This window comes from Pleurodeles waltl, chromosome 10 (assembly GCF_031143425.1).
Source record: "Pleurodeles waltl isolate 20211129_DDA chromosome 10, aPleWal1.hap1.20221129, whole genome shotgun sequence".
Taxonomy (NCBI): domain Eukaryota; kingdom Metazoa; phylum Chordata; class Amphibia; order Caudata; family Salamandridae; genus Pleurodeles; species Pleurodeles waltl.
The window spans coordinates 338,513,811-338,538,502 of record NC_090449.1 but is presented as its reverse complement, the minus strand read 5'-3'; the positions used below and the strand labels follow the sequence as shown (position 1 = coordinate 338,538,502).

At 46.5% G+C, this 24,692-nt stretch overlaps 1 protein-coding gene across 1 annotated transcript in view; it reads left to right on the top strand.

The window, feature by feature from the left end:
• ABAT (4-aminobutyrate aminotransferase) overlaps positions 1 to 24,692 on the top strand; it is a 718,549-nt gene that overhangs the window by 71,759 nt on the left and 622,098 nt on the right. The gene's annotated exons all lie outside the window — the stretch shown is intronic.

Sequence of the window (24,692 nt, the reverse complement as noted above, 5' to 3'; positions counted from 1 at the left end):
TGTTGTTTTGTGTGTGGATAGTGTGTGGGTGATGGTGTTGAGTGGCTGTGGCTGTTAGTTTGTGGATGCTGGTGTCTCGCTCTGGCCTTCTTTCAGAATTTTTTAGCGTAGGGGTTTGTGGGTGATATGGGTGTGTGTTTTATATTGTATTGTGTGTGTGGGAGTGGTGTGTGTATGTGTATCAGGTGTGTGGGATTCAAATCGTCCAATGTGGCTGAGTTTTGTTCGTTTGTGTGTATTCTGACCGCGGCGGTGTGTCCCGCCAATGGAATACCGCGTTTGAAAGACCGCCGCGTGGATTCGTGGGTCGTAATGGCATGGGCGTATTTCTGTTGGCGTGGCGGTGGAGGTTTTGTCACCTCCACTTTTCCGCCGACCGCTGGTCTGGCGGTCTGTTGTGGCGGTCGGATTTTCGGAGGTTTGCCTTCTGCGGGTCAGAATGACCGTGGCGGGTTTCCGCGACCGCGGCGGGATTATGGAGGATTTCTGACCGGCGGTAGGCGCCTTTTACCGCCGAGGTCAGAATGACCACCTTAGTGTTGGTCTATGTGTGTCCCTTCTCCATGTATTCCCGCACTACTGGTAAGGCATGTATCGTCACCTAGATTGCTCTCATTCTTTAGGCTGCTTGCACTTTGTACAGATCTTTTACAGCAACATTGTTTGGTCATACATGGACAGGACACAACATGTGACTTGTGTAATTGGAAGATGTACCCATCTCCTTCTACTGTATTCTTGAAAGTACTAGTTCCATTGACGGTATTTGTGAGATGTCATGAGTTCCACACACAATTGACATTACTCCAGCCACAGCACTTGTGTTGTCTCTATTTCACTTCCTGTGTTGTATTTGCAAGTATCTGTGGTTGCCTTGAAGCTGTACATCCACAACCTCCATTGAACATGGGCATGCATTTCTTCCAGCAAGCCACAACCTAGGTAACTCTTACCGTGACTGAATGATATTGATGTGTGAAATCCTCTCAGTGCTATACAGTACATATGCCAATTGCTACATATCTGGCTAGATCTACTCACACTCAGATTGGTGTTGTCTCTCATACTTTTTTCAAAAATGCTGAACATAGTAGCACATTCCACACCTGATTGCGATGTTGGAGGCCACAACATGAATGAAACAAATTGTTACTGTTGCAATTATGCACTTGTTCTGTCATATTAGTGACAATGAGTGGTGTGTATTTCTTTGTGCTGTGTGATGTATTTATACACAGCATCCTAGGTATACATGCAGACACGTCATGAATTGTTGATACTGGCAAACCCGTTGTTACCTAGGACATACACCCGAACATCAGTCTTCACATACTTGCCTGGATTTGCTCTAGGCATGTGTCAAGACAGCAGATTTGTGTGCCAAGCGTGCACCTCATGTACATAGTGAACATTTAACACTCTGCCTACATTCGATCCAGATAACATTTTGGTGGTGCATTGTCCCAATAACTTCATGGATCGTGACAATGGTTCATGTATTTGGATAGTTATTCTGCACCCATAGCTGATAATTTAGTCAGTCAACCCATTGCACACTCCACAGCCAACATGTGTGTGTCATAAATGAGGTACAGTCCACCATGTGCCAGGGTTGTCCCATTGGCAGTGCCAGGACAAATTCCCATGGATACAGTGTGCAGGATCAGCATCGGACGTTGGTTACAATCCCTGGACATTTACTGAAGGACCACAGTTAGCAAAGAGGTTCCACCCTTGACACACGTACCATGCAGGCAAAGCTACTGTCACTATGAGTTGTGACAGTGTTCAGTTCCTACGTAACTTGATATGCATTTGTTGACAGCCCTTACCTTATGTGTGCCCCCTTGCATGCATCCTGTTATGCATGGTGTTGTTGTGGTGAATGGACTAGGTATTTGCACCTCAACCACTTGACAGAACAAGATATGTAGTGGTGCATGGATCTAGACCTTCAGGAGTCATATGGCCTCAGATTGTGTGTCACTGATATGTGAGATGGGGGCAGTAGACCCTCTTACATCACAAAGCAAAGTTGCTACCATACTGGTCACCTTTGTGTTAGTTACCTGCTCACTGAGGTTTGAATCACATTCCAATGGTGTATGTAGTGGAGAATTAGTAGACCAAGAAGATTAAAGTGCAAAGTGATTTATTTGTGCTATTTACAAAGTGATGTTTAAAGTCTAGTGATTATGTGTAGAAGTTCTCCACAATATGGAGTCTCCTACTCACTCCTGCAGCTGTGTTCATTTGTTCCCTCTCCACATTATCTGCTCCATCGTCATCCTCCTCGTTGATGATCGATGATGATGATCTGTTTATCCGAGGGGATATTTGTCCAGACACTAATGTTGTGCAGGATTGCACATGCCAGAATGATCTTGCAAACTAGTAGTGGAGCATACAAGAGGCTTCCTACTGTCAGGGCCAAGCACCTGAACCTGGATTTCAGGAGCCCAAATGTCCTCTCCACCACATTGCAAGTTTTCCTGTGGCCCTCATTGTAGGCCTGCTCTTCCACCATTGTGGGATTGGCAAATGGGCTCATCACCCATGGCTGTATGCTGTACCCTTGATCAGCTACAAAGGATAGAGAGAATATGTGTTGTTAAGTGTTGATAGTGGTTTTGGGCATGCCATGGCAGTTGTTCTTTTTAGTTGGAGTGATGACGCAGATTTGCTTGTGCTATAGCATATGTTCCTGTTCTTGTGAGAGGGTTTCATTGGACTTGTTGATGGACATTTCAATCTTGGGTAGTGGATCAGGGGTCTGGGTAAATTTATGTTGATCTCAAAATGATGGTAATGATTTAGGTAAATGTGTTGGGTGGTCCATATTTGTAGCTGTGTTCTATTGTTAGATGGAACCTACCACCTCCTAGCACCACTATGATGTCAGATGTAGAAACACCATAGTTGCCCTACTAGGCCAGACTGTGCCGTCCATGTTACAATGTGGCACTATGCATGCAGTGTGACATTTGTGACCCTTTGTGGCAGATGATGGTTGTGCAAGCCATCAAATGTACAAGGGTGTGTATCACACATTTGTAGGATGATGTAATTTGGGGCAGTAGTATCTCCTAGCGTCCAATACATGATTTCTGACAGATGCTTCTACACATGCACAGTGCAGGCTATGGAGGACCACAAAGAGTTTTGTCATGGGTGGAATTGTGTGGGGAGTTTGAACCCTTGCCGTGATGTGCGGCACAATATGGTGCAGCAGGTGTACAATGGACTCCCGGTTGAGTCTGTACATCTGTACCACATCTTGTTACCTCATTCCAAGGATGGTTGTCCTCTGTCTGAATATCTTCTCCCTCCATCTGCACTGCCTTTATGGTTGCTGGGGTGGTGGGATCTGCTGTCTTTGCAGACATCTGCGACATGTACCCAGCTGGAGCAGTACGACTTCCATGTTTTCCTGGACGTTTCCAGAGCTCCTTCTGTGTGTTTTCCTTGAGTGGTGGTTTGTGAGCCTCTTTTTAATGCCTGGTCTGACCAGGTGTCAAATTTTGGAGCTAATCAGACAGTGACATTTTTTGTCTGGTTCCTTAGTTAGCGTCATTTTTGCATTGGGAGTTAAATATGGTGCTAGGGGGTTAACGTCATGTTTAGGCCAGGAATGCCTACCTTGCATGTCATAGACGCAAGGTGGTTTCATGCATCCTAGAAATGGCGCTAACTCCAATATTTTTATGCTAGACGGGTTTAGCATCAAAATATAAATATAGATTTAGGTTAGCACCATTTTAGCTCCTAAATAAATACAGTTAAGGTGACACTAACCATCCATAAGTATGGGCCTAAATGTATATCAGCATAACATAAATCAAAACATGAGACAAAACTGAACCCATGAATCACTGAAAAATGGCTGAATTATTGCACAGTCCCAATATGTGATCATCAAAAGATACCTAAAGTGGTAGTTAGCTCTTCTTAACAGGTCCAATGACATACCATCAATAGTCCGAATTAGTTTAGGTACCTTCTTAAATCTCTTAGGATTGTTTTTCTTAACAGTTTAGTCATGATAAATAAACATTGCACACTCTCCACTATCGACCTGTTAAGGTGCATGAGTCTTCCATTCTTCAGTTCCCAGCATAGTTTGCAAAAGAAACAAATGACTTTCCATGTTCCCCATACAGGACCCAATATAGGGAAGCTAAAACACATCTGACCTTATCTATTCCTTAGAGGATGGAGTGTTGGCTAAATTCTTTTTAGTACATATCGAGACAAGAGCAAGTTCAATTCCTGGAGTCCAAAAATGGAGACACAAGCCTGGTTTTCACTATCCTTCTTTTTCATTTTCTTTCAAAGGGCCTCTGGCTGCCCCCACTTGCAAGGGTTCCTCTTAAAGGGAAGAGTCACTCTTGTTTTTTAATTTTGAAAAAATAACAAACTCATGTCAAATCCAATTTTAAGCTTCTTTTTTCATTAGATCTCTCTGAAAGTATGTATTCAATTGTGGAACATCCCGAAGCTCTGTGTTTATCAAGAAGATGCTAAAAAAAACAACAAACCATAAATGGAGGTGGCTCAGACGGTTAATCGTAATAAGGATCTGATACATAAGGCCTCCTAGTGAAGTATGATAACCAGGATGAATTTCCCTAGTGCAAGTTAACTTTAAGTGAAAATGTACAGTATTGACTTGATATGCAATGAGAAAAGAACCAAGATATTGTATTCAACATTTACTGGCAGAGTATGAACAGAAAAAAACTGAAGCGATAGTCAAACATTGGTACCTGACGCAAAAGAGGAAAAAGTCAATTCTGACTTATCAGCAAATTCTTTCATCCAGGCCTTTGAATGGTAGTTACAGGGATGCCTCTCGGCTTTTGAATGCCCATGTCACCACTCTTTTATTCTGCTGTGGTTTTCTCAAAAGCCTAGAACGAAAGACAAAAAGGAAACAGATTCAAATAGGGATAGAAAGGGAAGAGACACTAAACATGGAAGACAGTGAAAGGAAAGAATAAGGGAAGAAAGGAATACAGACTCAGAAACCATTAAAACAGAAGAAGGGTTGTACTGTTGGATTTCAAGCAGGAAGACAGAGAGACAAGATGAGGAAGCCGGAACATGCAGGATGCCGACAGTGCCCTTTAATGGAACATTGCATCACTAGGAGTGGCCAAAGCCAGAAAGCAGGAACACTCCTCAGCAATAAAAAACATATTGTCTTTCCTTCCTTTCTTTACTGTGCTTTTCTGTTATACTAATATTTATCCAGTTCTTCTGCCAATTGTCACTGCTAGAAAGCAGGTCTCTTAGGACCTTTGACCTGGAGTCAAGAAGAAAGAAAAAAGACCTGTGAGCAAATCATTACATCCTGAAAGACCGTTAAAAAACTTCTGAACTTTCTTTTACATTGGTACATAAAAATATCCCTCTAAACTCTTTTCATAAACACTGGTTCGATGTTGTATTTTTCCCACTATCATAATTATGTAGGTTGTCAGAATCCAGTTGTATTTGTTCCTCTAAGTGTTTCACATCAGCAGCAGCTGGAATTAGAAGATCAACACAAGGTGAAGAAGGAAAAATCCTTGAATGAAAACATTGTAAGGTGAAAAAGGTTAAAAGTTAAGTTGTAATAATAGTAGTAGTGTTATACAAACAAATCAGCTACTAATAGATGAGAGGACTATTCATCCTGGCAGCTTTACAGTAACAATGAAGCCTCCGATTGGTTAGCTCTGCTTGTCCATTGGTATGAGGGTGGCTACCCTGAAAAAGGGCTTCATTAATTCCTAAAGCCTTACAAAGGGCCTTCCAATAACATGATAGATAGTGAGTTGCTCTTTCAGGAATCATTTTGTATGGCAAACAATGATGGCGGAAGTTATGTCAGAAAATATTGGGCTCTCTTTTTAACAGTAGGTAATCTGGGTAAGGAAAAATGAGCTCTCTTTTAAGAAATCAATTGTTAACATAACAGCACAAAATACTTCATAAGATAGAAGATAAATTATAAAATAACTAGTTATCGTTTGACACAGTGTTGAGTTACAGGTAAAGTTTGGAGAAATCAAAAAGATTTCAAATGTAAACATTTGTTGCGCACATAAGACTTCATCACATCAAGCTGCAGTTCTGTAGGAGGGATGGGAACATCTTGTTGGCTGAAATACAATTTGTGACACATTGTTCAGGGGGGTTTTCAAGGCTTACTAGGAATGGGCAGGTTTTTCTTACCCAGTCACAGCTATATTTTACAAGATTACCTTTTTTATTTCTTGGATGCATGATATAGAGTCATATTTTTTATCTTGTGTTTAAGTGGGGATGCTGCCTTTTGGGCAGTCCTCTCAGATAAAGATGATGATGCGATCCTCTATAATTGGACCAATTTGAGTAGTTTGGAACAGCAATTTGAGAGGGTATTTCATGGGGGAATGCCCCTATATCTGAAGATCTTGAGTCAGGAAAACAGAAGTTAAGTTAGCAGCCTCACTGCCTTTAAACAGACAGCTTGTTTCCAAGACACCTGGCTGAAAGAAAGGATAGCTTTTCTAAGTTAGCATGGCATTAGGGAAGCCATAAATGTAGAGGCACAAATACAACCTCAGTATACCACATATACAGATATAATTAATCTGTCTGAATAAGTCGTTGCTATACTGACCAAAGTGGAAGCAAGATACAAGATTGAAAGGCTCCTATCCATGGTACCCAACGTAAAGCTCTTCTCTGTCACATCTGACAAGTATGTAGCCAGATTGGAGTTGCATGACACCACTTAGCGATGAACAGGAGCACTGCTATGTAAAACTCTGAATCCAGTCTGGCATCTGGGGGATATTCTAAGGCGAGGAATCTGCAGATAGAAATGTCCATCAGAATTTATTTTTCTGTCTGTCTCCATCTTCACCTGCATTGTGGTCATTGGCATGATAAATGTGAAGTTAATATTTTTCTGAGGAAATGTTTTTGCTGGTTAAAGGGATGATTATGCATTGTTTACAGCAATGAATGTTTGTAGTTTTGAAGCTGATGAATTCTTGAAGTTTTTTGTATTAATGGTTGGAATGAATGGGTATGTTCTTTAGGGTGTGCAGACTGTAATTTGCCAGAAAAATTAGATCAGCTCTGAAGCAGGCAATATGCATTCAGGTTCTATGTACTATAATGCCATGACTTGGCCCATTACACAGCCTAGTGTGTTAGATGTTTGCTATCTTCATTTCAGGTTTTTATGTGAATCTAAACTGAACGGTGGACAGCCTTGAAATTTGGTTTTTATGTGGGGAGAGTGACCAGCAATTGATCTCAGTTTACACTCTGCAGAGCAGTGGAGGGTGGCCAAATTCTGTCACGGGACATGTCATATACCTTTTGAAGGGAGGAGGTAGCACATTTTACTGATACATGGGTTGCCACTATGCTCCCACCAAGATCTTTGCCAAGCCAAGATTAGATCACAAAAAGTGTCTTTTGGGCTACAATCTTCAAGTTGGACATGTACACAATGATAGGATCCAGTGTGTGCCCAGCTTTGTGAATGCAGTTGCCCAGCTATTTCTCTAAATCTCTATGGGTATATATATATTGTGTGCCACATAAAATGTGTATTTTATTTGCTGTCTACCTAAATACTAAAAATTCAATATGAAGCTTCTCTGTTCCATATTTTGGAGATGTTGGCATAGGTTCAGGAATTATTCAATGAAGGCTGTGGCTTGGCGTTCAGTATATTTGATATCAGGAGACACAATTTGTTGATGGTGATTGTGTCTCGAAGGATAGAATGCTCAAAGATTGGGCTGTTGGGTGATCTTAGTTTGGGCCAAGTTAGGTATTTTAAGGACATTGTAGCCGCTCTGAGGTTCCAGCCAATCTATTGTTCTTTTTTTATCTTGATGCAGCTCGTTTAGGGCACAGACAACGAATGTTCCCTAGAACGATGAGGTGGATATTATGGCTATATGAAACACAACCAGATTATAGCTTGTGGTAAATTTAAGCACATAACAGATGTCGCAAGGTGGGCTTCCTTGCCAATCTTCCCCCACTTTTTGCATATATTTGAACTGCTTGACGCTAGTTTTTGACTCTGATAGTGGACTGGGACCTGCTAACCAGGTTTCAGTACCAGTGCTCTTCCCCCTAAAAAGTACTGTGGTTTGGTAAACCCAATTGTCAAGGACTTTAAAACCCCTTTAAGGCCCTAGTAAATGGTGCCGGTGGTACCCAGAGTAGGGATTGTAAGGGGGTCACCAGGGCAGCAGGGCCTGTGTGACCCAAGGTAAAGCAAATCCTCAGCCTGCACGAGCAGCTTGCCTGCTCGAGTTTGATTATGCCCACACCAAGGACAGGCAGAGTCACTTCACTGCCCATAGCAAGGGTCAGTCACCCCCTAAGGCAGGCCTCCTATAGCCCAGGAGGTAGGGTGAGCTGTGTTGTCAGTGTGGACATATATGCACGAGCATATATGACCCTGTGGTAACATTTAAAATGTAATGCTACCACAAGTACTCAATGCCCATAGTATAACATGGGCTGGAACCCGGGCAACCTCAGATGTCCAGCTCCAGGATGGCCTGGCCGATTTCCCTTGTGCTTGGTATCAAACACCATGCTTTTTAACCCTGAGCACGATTCTAGTGCCCCAGATTAGGTAGCATAATTCCTGGAGCCATCCTTATAGGCTGCCCACTAAGATACCAGCTTTCTCTTGCCTTGACAGGCTTTCCTGAGCCACTTGCGACCAAGATAAGAGTCTGCCTCCTGCTGGTCACTTCCCCAGGATGGACACAAAGGACCTGGCCTGGAAGGAGGTCACACCTCCTCCCTTCCAGGATGGCAAGTGCTTACGGTAATAAAGGCAGTGAGCCTCAAAGGCCTTCACTGCCCTGATATGTAATATCTGGTCCCCCACTCGAGAACAAAGGCCTTCCTTCCCTGTCCAGACAAACAGGTGGGAGAATCAGTTATTCAGGAGGCGTACACCCCCATAAGGCTAGCCACACCTTGGGATAGGAGGTCTCACAGCCAAGGGAAAGTTCTACCATGTCAGCAAACCTTGAAATTAGAGAATTCTGGGTAGAAAAGTGACGCGCTCCCACAGGAAGGTGTCACCTCAGTGGCAGATTAGCTGCAGGGACCAGTAGCCCATAGGCCACCATCCCTCACACCCTTAACGTCCCCTAAACTAGGATTTAAGGGGCTTCCCTGGCACCAGAACCTCTATTCTGACTTTGAATCCAAGAAGAGGCACAAAGAAGATGCCGCCTCTGACAACACGATTTAGAACGCCGCCTCCGTGCAACCAGAGGACACTTAAGTGCCCTGAGGAGACATATACTGGAACTGTGTGATCGACTTGTGCCTGTGGTGAAAACTAGTTGCTCCCAGCAATAGGGGTTCCAGTGGACACCAGAAATTAGAGCAGACTTCCTTGACTTGTGGAACCAGTCACCTGCGCCCTGCAGAAGAATCGTCGTTCTGAGTCACAAGAAGTGTAACCTGTCAGACCCCCCTTCAAGTGTGTGCCAAATATAGTTGGTGACCTGCACCCAGGAGTGGTAGTGAGGCTCTCACCAAGTTTCAACTCGCTACCCTATTCCGGACGACCTCCAGTCAACAAAGTAACTGTGGAATATTTTTGCTGCTGCCAAGGTTTGTCTGTCGCCAGCCAGTAACCAACGCCTTCTCAAACATCATCAAGTCCAGAGCAGTTCCCAGCATAGTAACTGACATCAGCAACAACCCCCCTCCTGAGATCCTGCATCCTGAAGGAGGTGACTTTAAGAGAAGTGGCAAAGCATCTTTGGTGTGACCCTCCCGTGATAGACAGCTGAAAGACTACCACTGCACCCGGAGGCCCCTGATGTGGTAGTGAAGATCCTGCTGTGGAATCCAGGTCCAGGGACCCCAAAGGCCTCTGCTCTCTGAGGATAAAGTTTAACTTTTGTCAAGTGCTGAATTTTTGACGGGGCCCGCGGATCCTGTCAGCATCAAGGTCAGCCAGAGTACCTCTGTACCTGGACTCCCTGGGCAAGGTAACGAGATACTGTCTGTTGAGACTTTGTCTAGGGACCCACAATACCTTAAGTCATGGTGGGTTCCACGGAACTCATCCCACTGATTTCACACTAAGCTTACCTTCACTGACTGGTTAAATGTTGATGATGGTACTGACCGCCTACAAGTATTTCATACTGCCACCTAAATGTCCTCCATTTTTACCACCACAGTAAATGTGTAAAAAGCGTTTATGTATTTATTCTTGGATATTTTAAAAATCCACAACTCCGGTTGCATGCAAGATATAAAGTTTGTTTTGGTGTTTAAATTAAAATAAAAATCTGTTTTATTTTTCTAAGTTGGTGTTGAATTTCTTTTGAGTCGTGTAATTTACTTATCTCCCACGTGGATGTTGTGAAATGCTTTGCACTTGTTCCTCTAAGTAGCCTGACTGCTCTTTTCCACTTCAGCAGGACTGAGCTAAGGTTTACCGGTGTGAAACCGGGGGCCCCTTCTGGATAAGGTGTTAATATTACATTGTAAGACCCCCCAGTCATACCACATAATACTCCCACCTTGCTACACTAGACATTAATTGTTGGAACTTATTTCCAATTTATGGACCCCAATCTTGAAAAGTGTGGTTAATTTAATAGATACCAGGTGCAGGGACTTTTTTACAGGCTTCTAGGTATTAGCCATGGATTTACTACTGAACTCAGAATGGTGCCTTGTGGGTTAAGTTAAACCTAAATAATAGTGAAAAAGATGTGCAAATATTTTGTGCTAGGTTTTGTAATATTAATGTCATGAGCTGAATGCAAAATGTGCTTTTACTTTGGTGTTTATATTTTTCATAGGTAATTAATTACTGGCAACCGCTCACTCAAAATGTTGCAAAATGGAGTAATAGCTCATGCACAACCGACACAAAAATATTTGTGCATACTAACTCCACATTTTTAGTAAATAATTGTTAAGTAGGTACCAAACACATCCTATACAAATGTTATCTATTAGTGTTTTGCACATGATAACAGGACGGGGATGTAAACTGCTCTATTAGAGTTTGTCTTCTTTTATTTGTAGTATTTATTTATCTAAGTACAAATGATTTGTATTATTATTGTTAACTTTAATCTTACTCAAAGGTATACCACTTTTTTATATATTTAATTACTTTTAAAGCACTACGTATGATAGGCACCCCCTTCACAGCTGTACTGACACAGCTGGAGATAGTTATTAGGGAAACCAATCCCATTCCTACATGATGCATATTCTGAAGTAGTGAATTACTTACTTATGCCTAATACTGCTTCTGTGGTATAGGCCATCAACCTGGACTCTCCAGCCGTCCCTGTCCTGCGTTTTTCTTTCAGTCTGACTCCAGGTTAGCCTCGAGACCTTGGCGCCAGCGGTTTCTTGGCCTTTCGATTTTCCTATTTCCTTGAGGGTTCTAAGTCAGGGCTTGCCTGGTGTTTTTTGATGTGGACTTGCGGTGGGTGTGACCTATCCAGCCCGAGAGTTTTTACATGATTGCTTCATGTTCAGGGAGTTTGAAAGTCTGCTGACATAGGTCATTGTTGCTGATGGTGTTCAACCAGCAGATTTGGAGGATTTTCCTCAAACAGGTGTTATTGAAGGTCTGGACTTTATTACTGGCATCACTGTTGTCCTCCACGTTTGTGCTCCATATAGAAGGACTGATTTTATGTTGGTGTTAAAAAGCCTGATTTTGGTTTTCAGAGTTAAGTTCTTGGAGCTCCAGATCTGCTTTACCTGAATGAAAGCAGCACTTGCTTTGCTGATTCTTGCCATGATGTCAGCGTCAGTGCCGCCCCGATTGACTATGACACTGCACACGTAGGTGGAGGTCTCAACTTCTTCCAGTACATTCCTTGCATGAGTGACTGCAGTTGTGGTGGCCGTGTTAGTTTTCGGGATCTTAGTTTTTCCCCTGTGGATGTTGAGAGCAAGTTGTGCTGATGTTGCTGCCACATTATTGGTCTTCTCTTGCATCTGGAGATGGGTATGGGAGAATGGGACCAGGTTGTCTGCAAAGTCCAGGTCATGAAGCTGCATCCAAGGTGTCCACTGGTTCCCATTTCTTCTCCTTGCTATTGATGTCCTCGTGATCCAGTATATGGCCAGCAGGAAGAGAAAAGGTGAGAGCAAACAATCCAGGCAGAGTCTGGTCCTTACTTTGAGTGGTTCTGTGAGTTGTCCTCCATGGACTATCTTGCTGGTCAATCCCTTGTAAGAGTTCCTGATGATTTTTGTTAGTTTATCTAGCACACCATAGTGGTGGTGGAGTTTTACAAGGGACTATCTGTACACATTTTTGAATGCCTTTACATTGTCGATGAAGTTGATATAGTGGGGGGTGTTCCATTTCATCAACTTCTCAATGATGATGCGCAGTGTTGTAATCTGGTCTGTGCAGGCTCTATCTTTGGGGAAGCAAACTTGCTGATCTCACAACTAAGCGTTAACGTATTCCATCATAACGTTTATAATCTCTCTGTTGAAAACTTTGCCTGGGGTTGACAGAAGAGTTATCCCTTTTAGTTTGCGCAGTTACAAAGATCACAATTCGTGGGTGTCTTGATGAGATATCCCTCCTTCCAATCTGATGGCACCTTTTCCTCTTCCCAGGTCCTTCAAAACATGGGACAGAGCTGACTACTGATGTTTCAGTGTCTACTTTCAGTGACTCCACAGGAATGTTTTCTTGTCCTGCTACCTTCCCATTTCCCAGATGTTTGATGGTTTGCCATATTTCTATCTTGGTTGGTCTGCTGCAGTCACTTGGCAAGTACTTGTCAGCTGGCTGTATATCTGGTGAAGAAATACTGGCATACAGAATGGATCTCCAGTGAGACTTTTCGCAAATCTGAAGAGAGAAAGGAAAAGAACTCTGCAGTTAACAGCAGCTGAACAAGCGAAGAAAAAGTGAAAGCTCAAAGCGAGTATGCCAAAACCAACAAGAAACCAAAGATAAGCTTAAGAGCAGACAATCAAAGATTAATCAGTGGTCTTGTCACAGAAGCCTAGGGAATAGCAAGCCATGGGACCTGTTAAAGACAAAGCTGAGAAGACAATCATGGGTAACATAGGCCAACAACGAAGGTCATGGAGAAAGTAGAGGCTAGTGCATAGGGCAGATAGAGGCTAGTGGACCTCAACCACAGGGTCTGAAGTGATTTGACAATGATGTTTTGCGCCTGGCCTGCTTTGACTCTGCGAACTGGACCTAGTACCACCCTATCTCTACATGACTCTCATGATAGCAAGGTTGAGCAGCCACAGGCTTCTCAGGGAGGTACTGGGGAGCATAGAGCTCACTAATTCAATACGTTTATGTCAAGCCCAGTGCTTGTCTTCACAATTAAAAAAAAGTTCTTTAATCATACACTTGTATATAATACTACACTCTCCAGTGGTCATTTATCTGATTAGTGTTTCTAGGAGCTACCCATTACGAGCATTACATCTTCTCCATTCATTCACTGTTCCATTTCAGGGCTATCCTCTAGAAATCAGGGCAAACAGTAGTAACATGAATTTAGCTCGGATGCAGTCTGTACCACCCACAGTTTGTAAGATGTTCTTTGTTTTTTGTTCTTACCCCACCAAGGGTTGGAGAGTTTCACAGGTCCTCACAATGAAAGTTTGGCTTTCTGACAGGTGCTCCAGCTTTCAGGAGTGGGTCTTTGGTTGCAGGGCATGGTAGCAGTTGTCATTGTGCCCTCCTATCGTCATGCAGTGGTTGCTGAGGTGGGGTTGTGCGAGGTCCATAGGGTCCTGGCTGTAGTGCCCTTGATGATCATAGTCTCAGGCACAACAGATGCAGTTCACAGCTCAGGGATCGACAGCCGAGCAGCATTGCAGTCCCAACTAGAACATATGTTGGTGCTGTTTAGGGTGGATGGAGGTTTCCTAAATTTGGCAGATGCAGCCAACATCTGGATCGGTGAATACACAGATTCAGCCCTGACCTGGCCTTCTGAACTTAGGCAGTTGTAGCCCCCACTGAGCTGCTAGCAATCAGTACTTGCTGCCCTTTCAGGGCTATCAGCATTCATTAGTTGCAGCACCAATTGTGCAACTATTTGTTGTATTTATTTATCTAAGTACAAATATTTTGTAGTTGTTGCAGCTCTCACTGGGCCATTGGCAACTATGACATCATAGTTCTCACCAGAAACCAACACCAATGTCTTGGGGGACCCACAGGTGCCAGGGCCCACTGCATCACTCTAAATCATTCATCTATCTCCTCGGCATCCCACAGCTAGCTGTGACAGGCTGGCTCTTCCTCTTCTCCTGGACGGCCTTCTTTTGCAGGGCAAAACATGTTCCTTCTCAACTCACTAAACAGGCAGGCTTCTAAGTACCCAGCTTCACCAGCAGGAAATCCAAACTTCTGGTGATTTCCACTCATCTCTACGAGACTGGTTGTCAGGCAGATATCAATAGTGGTTGCACAGCTGTCCTCTGAATTCTGCTTAGTAATATAAATCATGGAACTTGAGCCAAGTTAGGTGGTTTGAGTCTCTCACTTATTCAAAACTTTCTAACAAGGAATGTAGAGCAACTGTCTTAAACCATGGAACTGGTTTGGGGTGGTTTTTATTTCAAGCGTCCTTCTCCAGTTGTTCTCCAGACACAACATATGCATAGAGTCCAGCTAGCACTGTGCTGTCTGCATCCTGCAGCACCCACAACAGACACACAATGAGGTCTGAAGTTTCTGTACTTGATGGTCATCAGCCCAACTGAAGGACTAATTGGGAAAAGGCAAAAGGGGGCCTCCCCTAGAGACTTCCTCATCTTGCACAGGGTCTACAGTTCTACCCCTCACCTCTACCATCCACAAAATGGCAGGGCACCGGTAATCTTAGCAGCTCCTTGCTAACCAAAAGGCCTTACTGAATAGCTAAACAAGCACTGTTTCCACTCCCTCACTTTAGTGTCAAAGGGGGTCATTCTGACCCCCGCGGGCGGCGGGAGCCGCCCGCCTGGAGGGAGCCGCCATATGGCCGCTCTGCGGTCGAAAGACCGCGGAGGCCATTCTGGCTTTCCCGCTGGGCTGGCGGGCGACCGCCAGACGGCCGCCCGCCAGCCCAGCGGGAAACACTTCCCCACGAGGAAGCCGGCTCCGAATGGAGCCGGCGGAGTGGGTATGTGCGACGGGTGCAGTGGCACCCGTCGCGTATTTCTGAAATACAAAGTGGAGCCCTCTTACGGGGGCCCCTGCAGTGCCCATGCCATTGGCATGGGCACTGCAGGGGCCCAACAACACCCCATACCGCCATCCTGTTCCTGGCGGGCGACCCGCCAGGAACAGGATGGCGGTATGGGGTGTCAGAATCCCCATGGCGGCACAGCAAGCTGCGCCGCCATGGAGGATTCTGCAGGACAGCGGAAAACCGGTGGGAGACCGCCGGTTTTCCTGTTCTGACCGCGGCTGAACCGCCGCGATCCAGCTGCAAGAATGTAAGCAATTGGCATAAAAGTCCACATCCTCCAACATGGCCAGGCCAAGGGTATATTCAATTCAACTCATTAGCTTCTATTACTGTGACATATTCACACACCATGCATGTGCTACAGTGACTACACGTATAGTCAAGCTAAACATGTGATTGCACTGTGTAATCTTGGATCAAGCTCAGAACTCTGCTATGCCCACTTGGATGAATCTTTTTTTCAATTGAGGATCAAATCTCAATTCAATAATATTGCAATGAGAGTGAAGATGATTTTTCTCCACAGTAATGACAAAGAAGAATACATTTGCAAACCATGAAGGTTTATTAGCAAATTAGTAAAGTTACAATGTGAATTCGAATTAATCAAGCATATGTGAGTAATCACCAGAAAGCAGATGGTTCATAACCAAACTCCAAAAAGACATCACTGTAATTATTGTTGTGAATGTTTATGCTCCCAATAGCGACCTTTCTGCATTCTGGTCACAATTAAATAAAAACTGTCCCTCCTGCCACCTCAAAGCAGAATTATAATCGTTAGTGACATTAACATCCTGTGGGCCAGTGCCATAGATAGGAGCTTCCCCAGCTCATTCAGACCAAACGAGTTTCACAAACAAATGATAAATCTGTGTCATGAACACAAACTGAAAGGTGCTTGGAGACTATTTAACCCTTCTGGCAAAGACTTCACATTCTTCTCTCATCTACACAACTCCTTTTCTTGCATAGATTACATACTGGTTGATGAGAATCATATGCCAGTTACCTCCAAACCCACCACTGAACCAATTCCAATTCTAGTGTCCAATCATGCTTGTATAACCCTGCTATATGATATCTCTCTCACACACACCCCTAAACTCATATCATGGAAAATGAATGACCTCCTCACAGAAAACCCCACTTTCAGAGACTAGTAAAAAGAAAATTAACCAATTCATAGAATTTACCAGTCACCTTGGTCCAAATTGTGTGGGACTCCCTCAAATCCACTATCCATGGTCACATAATCAAATTGATGTTATGGAAGAACAAACAGGATAACTGTTCTCTAGACATCATACAAAACCAAATTAAATCCTTAGAAAAGACCTTAAATGAACCAGAGACAGAACAGAAATAAACCACTGAATACAATTAAAGTATGAATACAATATAATACTAAGATCCAAAGCACAGCTAATTGACAGAAGACACAAAGGTATCTCTTTCTGTGGTAGGAATAAATCCAGGAGAATACTAGCCTCTTATCTAAAACAAACTGACCGTAGACCCAGGATAACCTCCATTACCACTCAACACCGCACACAATCCACCAAAGAAAAGGATATTCTCTCCACCTTTTAAAACTTAGGCCCGTATTTATACTTTTTTTGCGCCGCATTTGCGCCGCTTTTTTGATGCAAAACGGCACAAACCTACAAAATACAATGGTATTTTGCAAGTTTGCGCCGTTTTAGCGTCAAAAAACGACGCAAATGCGGCGCAAAAAAAGTATAAATACGGGCCTTTGATTGCAATCTTTACTCTAAAAGCAATGACATTCCCTACAAAACATGTCTAAAGTACCTTGTCTCAATCCCCATCACCAAAATAGCTAACTAAACTAAATTCATATTTAAAAAAAAACTATTGAGCGATGCAAAATTGCAAAAGCGATTAAACTACTCAAAGCAAGAAAGGCACCAGGCCCAGACAGCTTCCCTGCCTCCTTTTTTTTTTTTAAACCAAACTTAAGGAGCCTCCCTTATCTTAGAAGATCTATTTCATCACTTCTCTCCACTGGTACAGTCACCAGCACCGCAGCATTAGCCACTATAATTGTCATCCCAAAAGAAGGGAAAGACCCCTTCAACTCTAAAAACTACAGCCCAATCTCCCTAATAAACATTGACTGCAAAATCTACACAAAAATCCTCACACTCAGACTGGAACCCATCCTTAGAACAATTATCCACCCATCACAAACCAGATTTATTAAAGACATATTCAGTGCAGACATTAGACTCTTCAATCACGTTATCGAGAAGGCCCACCTTCTCTATCACCCTTCCTGCACAATTGCATTTGATGCGGAAAAGGCCTTTGACATGGTCTTATGGACTTTCCTACACACCTCTCTTACCACATTCAACCAATGCCATAACTTCTCTAAAATGGTTCTTGACCTTTACAAGCAACCCAGGGCTAGAATATATATTAACGCTACACTATCCAACACCTTCAACACCTGACAAGTTTGCCCCCTCTCCCCTCTACTATTTCTATTAATCATGGAACCACTTCTTATAACAATAAGAGAGAACCCCTACATTCCTGGTATTCCTTTTCCTGCAGGCAGACGAAAAGTGGTGGCATATGTAGGTTACATCCTTCTTTTTACAACCCAAGCTGATTCAGCTCTACCTCACATCACATCAACCATTAACAACTATGCTGAAGTGTCAGGTTACTCCTTTAGTAGAGACAAAACTGAAGTCCTACCCTTGAACAACCATTACAATAGCTCTATCATCTGGAATTGTGGTCTTAGATGGGCTCCGGACAAAATAAAATACCTAGATATTTGGTTCAGCCAAAACCCCAGAGAATCATTATATTACAACAAAAAAACAACCCTGAGCAATATTAAAGACACCCTTGCTAAATGGTCCCCCAGATTCTTCACCTGTGGGATCGCATAGAATCCATCAAAATGATGACCAGCCCCCTTATCAACTTTTTGATTAGTATGTCCCCAATTAACCTCTCAGGCACTTGCTTTGCAGGAATGGATATGATACTCATAGAATGTCTATGGAAATCCAAAAAAACAAGAGTTACACTTAAGAACCTAGGGCTCCCGAAGAAGCTATAAACCTCCCGACCCGTAGGAGATACCAAAATGCATTCTTAGCTAGACAGGGCTGTTTTTTGTTTGGTTCTCCCCACCTAATGCCGACTCTCCTTGGCTCATCATTGCAAACAATCTCGCCAAACCACTCTCCCTCATTTAACTTATTATCACTAAAAAAATAAAATCAGAACACCAACAAAATCCGTTGCGCCCTTCATTATGGCACAATCAATACCTCAAATCAGAAGGGAAAACACTCTTGCTAGAGAAATGGGCAGAAAAAGGCATCCTGTTAATAGGGGATCTGGGATCTCCCGCTAATCTGATATCCTTCTCCCAGCTTAAATCTAATTTGGTCTAGAAGACATAGGCCCTCATTTCAACCCTGGCGGTCTATGACCGCCAGGGTGGAGGGCAGCGGAAGCACCGCCAACAGGCTGGCGGTGCTTCCAGGGCCATTCTGACCGCGGCGGTAAAGCTGCGGTCAGAAAAGGGGAACCGGCGGTTTCCCGCCGGTTTTCCCCTGGCCCAGGGAATCCTCCATGGCGGCGCTGCTTGCAGCGCCGCCTTGGGGATTCCGACCCCCTTCCCGCCAGCCTGTTTCTGGCGGTTTACACCGCCAGAACCATGATGGCGGGAACGGGTGTCGTGGGGCCCCTGGGGGACCCTGCACTGCCCATGCCACTGGCATGGGCAGTGCAGGGGCCCCCTAACAGGGCCCCATGAAGATTTTCACTGTCTGCTTTGCAGACAGTGAAAATCGCGACGGGTGCTACTGCACCCGTCGCACCCCTGCAACACCGCCGGCTCCATTCGGAGCCGGCTTCTATGTTGCAGGGGCTTTCCCGCTGGGCCGGCGGGCGGCCTTTTGGCGGTCGCCCGCCGGCCCAGCGGGAAAGCCAGAATGGCATCCGCGGTCTCCTGACCGCGGAGCGGCCATTTGGCGGTGACCGCATGGCGGGCGGCGACTGCCACCCGCCGCGGTCAGAATGACTGCCATAGACTTTTAATACTTCTAAAAATAAAAATATTATTTGCAGATATAAATCCACGGGTTCTCCCGACCTCCCCAACACTATAAAGACTATTACTTAAGGGGGACACATAGCCTCCAAACTATACTCTACCCTCACACCCACAGCGTCCTCTCTAACTAAATCAATAGTGAACAAAAAGGTGTCTCTCCTAGATGAATCAGACAATTCACTTAATATGTCACTAAATTGGGGATCCACCTGGGCTGAGCTAACTACCAACAAGATTGCTCCAAAAAGAAGCTTGAAGGTCTAAACCTCCCAACTTTAGGAGATACCAAAACGCATTCTTAGAGAGACAAGCGTGTTTATGGTTCTCCCCATCTAATGTCGCCCCTACTTCTTGACTCGCTATTGAAAGAAATCGCGCTAAACCTCTCTCTCTCATTTCACTTATTACCACTAAGAAAGTAAAATCAGAACATTCTTCAATCTCCAACACATCGGAGGCCCCCTGAAAAAGTGATAACAAATTTACTTACAAAATGCTCTGCTCCTTTCTAGCCTCATTGTTGCACAATCAATACCTCAAATCAGAAGGGAAAACACTCTAAAGGAATAGGCACAAAAAAGCATTCTGTTAATAGCTGTTCTGGAATCTCCCTCTAATATGATATCCTTCTCCAAGCTTAAATCTACATTTGGTCTGGAAGACATAGGTGGTCATTACAACCCTGGCGGACGGTGTTAAAGCGGCGGTAAAACCGCCAACAGGCCGGCGGTAAAAAAATTGGAATTATGACGTGGCGGAAACCGCCAACAAAGACAGCCACTTTAACACTCCGACCGCCACGGCGGTACAAACAGCGCGGCGGTCACCGCCAACAGACAGGTGGAGGACAAAGTACCACCCACAGTATCACAACTTACCAATCCGCCACCTTTTCCGGGGCGGATTCACCACGGATAAAAACACGGCAGAAACAGCCATTTCAAACGGAAAATTCTCACCTCTACACACTCCACGAGGAGGGAGGGCACCATGGAGCCGGAACTCCATATTCTGCCAGCGATAATCTTCCTGCTCCTATACGAGGATCAACAACACCGGTGGCAAAGACCACGGTGAGTACTGCACCTACGACATAGGGGAGGGGGGGAGGCAAAAACACAGGGACACACACAACCAACATCCCAACCCCCACCCGACCCTCACCCACTACAACACACACACCAATGCATATCCAAACATTACAGTAACAACCCCCAACTCCCCCGGAAGAATGCAAAGACAAAAGGAAATGAGTTGAACCATTGTAATATATCAAAATACAGTAATCAAATATATATACATATATATATATATATATATATATATATATACACACATTAAACAAAATATACACCACGATTAGTAGTGCAGGTATTGCACCATTCTTTGTCCATGGACCACTGGGCCCAAAATGCATGGGCGAGGCCCACACAAGATACCTGATCAAAACGGAGAGAACACTGCAGGGGCATCAGATAGAAATACAACAGGCACCTGGGGGAAGGGAAGGGGGGGCACCTCAGCCGGATGAGTGCACCACGCCAGATCCACGAGGGGGCTCCATGCCAATTGATGTATCCTGGGGAGTGCATAGCCACAGTCTCTCAAGTCTCTGCAGTGGGTGGGTTGCCCACTGTACCATCCTGGGGAGTGCAAAGCCACAGTCTCTCAAGTCTCTACAGTGGGTGGCTTGCCCACTGTACCATCCTGGGGAGTGCAAAGCCACAGTCTCTCAAGTCTCTGCAGTGGGTGGGTTGCCCACTGTACCATCCTGGGGAGTGCAAAGCCACAGTCTCTCAAGTCTCTGCAGTGAGTGGGTTGCCACTGTACCATCCTGGGGAGTGCAAAGCCACAGTCTCTCAAGTCTCTGCAGTGGGTGGGTTGCCCACTGAACCATCCTGGGGAGTGCAAAGCCACAGTCTCTCAAGTCTCTGCAGTGGGTGGGTTTCTCACTGTACCATCCTGGGGAGTGCAAAGCCACAGTCTCTCAAGTGGATGCATGTCTCCACTGGTTTTGGAGGGGGACTGGTGCCCAGAGTGCTTCATCCTGTGCAGGACAGACGGAGTGGATGCATGTCTCCACTGGTTCTGGAGGGGGACTGGTGCCCAGAGTGCTTCATCCTGTGCAGGACAGACGGAGTGGATGCATGTCTCCACTGGTTCTGGAGGGGGACTGGTGCCCAGAGTGCTTCATCCTGTGCAGGACAGACGGAGTGGATGCATGTCTCCACTGGTTTCTGGAGGGGGACTGGTGCCCAGAGTGCTTCATCCTGTGCAGGACAGACGGAGTGGATGCATGTCTCCACTGGTTCTGGAGGGGGACTGGTGCCCAGAGTGCAGCACACACCCCGTGACGGTCCCAGTTGCGTCACTGCCCCTGCTGCAAATGGGCTAGCGGTGCTTTCCATGGCGGTCTTTGCCCTGTTCAGCAGTCCTTGCCATGGTGGTCTTTGCCCTGTTCAGCGGTCCTTGGCCTGTTCAGCGGTGCTTGAGTTGCCAGTGTCAGACCTGTTCAGCGGTGCTTTCCATGGCGATCTTTGCCCTGTTCAGCGGTCCTTGGCCTGGTCAGCGGTGCTTGAGTTGCCAGTGTCGGACATGTTCAGCGGTGCATTCCGTGGCGGTCATTGCCCTGTTTAGCGGTCCCTGGCCTGTTCAGCGGTGCTTGCCAAGGCGGTCCTTCGTTGCCCAGCAGGGCTGTGGCTGGCGGTCCTTCATGGGTCAGCTGGGCTGTGGCTTGCAGGGCCCTCCTGGCCAGCTGGGCTGTAGCTGGCGGTGGCCTCCTGGCCAGTGACGATAGGGCTGGCCCCTGGGCAGTGACTCTGGCGGTGGCCTCCTGGCCAGTGACGATGGGGCTGGCCTCCTGGGCAGTGACTCTGGCAGTGGCCTCCTGGCCAGTGACGATGGGGCTGGCCTCCTGGGCAGTGACTCTGGCGGTGGCCTCCTGGCCAGTGACGATGGGCCTGGCGGTGGCCTCCGGGGCAGCGGGGATGATGGCGGTCTTCTCCACCGTGCTGCTCCTCCCAGACTTTGGAGATTTCTTCTGCCCCTTCCCCACCTTGGAAGGAGTCACAGCTGAGTCGACACTCCATCCGGGACCCTTGTGAGCGGCTTTGCTGGCTGGAGTCTTCCCCCTCTCCCGCCGGGCACTGTCCAACTTCTGGTGCTTCACAGGGGGGGGACTGGCTGTGCTGTGGCTCCGTGCCACACTGGCTGTCCTGGTGGCCAGTGCACTCCACATACCTTTAACAACAGGCACCACTGGTCCCGGAGATTTTTTGGCTGAGGTGCTAGTACGGACCCTATGAGATGGACGGGGGGGTGGGAAATAGGTTAAGGAGGGCCAGGAAAAGATTTTGGGAGACACTGGGATGGGTAGATGGAGGGGGTTTGGGAGAGGAGGAAGAGGTGGTGGTTGTAGGAGGTGTAACTTTTGTGGATTTGGGTGCAGGTGCATGGGCTGGAGGCTGTCGTGAGGTGGATGGCTGTTGGGTGGGTGTGTGCCTGAGTTTGTGTATCTTCGGAGGGGGCGTCACAGACACACTGGGAGAGGACACAGGGGACGTATAAATGGGAGTGGGGGTGGTGACTGCACGTGAGCGGGGTGTGGTGGTGGGTGTGCTGGTGCGGGACGTAGTGGCTGTAGTGGTAGTGCATGCAGGTGTGAGTGTAGACAAGACTGGGAGGGAGGAGGGAGACGACGAGGAGGAGGACACAGTGGAGGTAGTGGATGTTGGTGTGTGTGCATGGGTATGATGCTTGTGTGAGTGCCTGTGGGATGTGTGGAGCTTATGTTTGCCTGAGCTTCCCTTGTGTGGTGAGGTGTGTGCAGGCTGGTCTGATGGTGTGCTTGGGATAGGCTGGGGTACAGGGGATTGGGTCTGGGTGGAGGAAGTTGGAGGGGGGAGGCTAGACACAGGGACAATGGCTGCCATCAGTGCTGAGGCCAGAGTTTGCAGGGTTCGATGAAGGGCAGCCTGACCAGAATGAATGCCCTCCAGGAATGCATTTGTGTGTTGCAATTCCCTTTCTACACCCTGGATGGCATTCAAAATGGTAGACTGCCCAACAGTGAGGGACCTGAGGAGGTCAATGGCCTCCTCACTGAGGGCAGCAGAGGTGACAGGGGCAGGGGCTGAGGTGCCTGGGGCGAAGGTGATGCCCACCCTCCTGGGTGAGCGGGCACGGGGCACACGCTGAGGGGCTGCTGGGAGGGCGGTGCTGGTAGGGGGGGTGGCGGCTGTACCTGTAGAAGTGGGGGCACAGATTTTGCCGCCACCACAAGGCAGCTCCCATCGGAGGACGAGTCTGTGTCGCTGGTTGCAGATCCTGTGACCGCCGTGGTGCTCCCCTCGCCCTCCATCCCACTGGTGTATTCTGAGTCCGTGGTGTGGCCCTCCATGGCCATGTGGGATGCAGCTCCCTCGTGCTCCGGTGCCACTGTACCTCCGCCTGATGATGCTGATGCACACAAGAACAGGGAGACCACAATAAGGGGGGGAACGACAGAAGAAAGACAGGTTGAGTGCATGGCTTACCGCTACAGTTGGCGGACAATACAGACACAGCAGCCCCCTGCACTACCTCGCGCTGGGCTCTACAGATGCAATTCCTGGGATATGGCCTACATGGCTATGGTCGACATCTGCACACATAGATGACACAGGGGCATGAATACCTGTACTTGGCACTCTACAGAGGCGGGGTGGGGTGCCACATGGCCTGTATTACGGAGGGGCTTAGCCAACGGAACTCGCCCTGACCTAGGGAAACCCACAGCCCTCCTCCTCCACCCAGACACCTTCACTGCGCGCAAAGTCCGCTGAATGATGTTGTACTGCTGTGATGCCCTCAAGCGCCCATCCAACTTAGGGTAGGCCACCGCCAGGATCCGGAACATCAGGGGGGTCATGGTTCGACGGGCACCCCTCCCACGTTGGGAGGCCATCCCCAGCTGAGCCTTCGCCGTCTTCTTGCTCCAGCGGAGAATGTCCTCCCATCTTTTCCGGCAGTGGGTGCTCCGTCTGTGGTGGACCCCCAGGGTCCGGATGTTTTTGGTGATGGCACGCCAAATATCCTTCTTCTGGTGGGCGCTGACCTACATGACATGTACAGGGGAAGAAGAGAAGTCATTAACAACTGCACCGTCTAAGTGAGTGGCCCACATCCCTACCCTTGCCATGTGACACATGCAGAACTGTTCCCCCTTCATTCTTACAACCAGCCCTCTCCACACAGGCATAGCCCATACAACGTGCTCCCTGTGTACTTACCTGTTGGTCTGGAGGACCGTAGAGTAGCGTGTACTGGGGGAGGACCCCGTCCACCAGCTTCTCCAACTC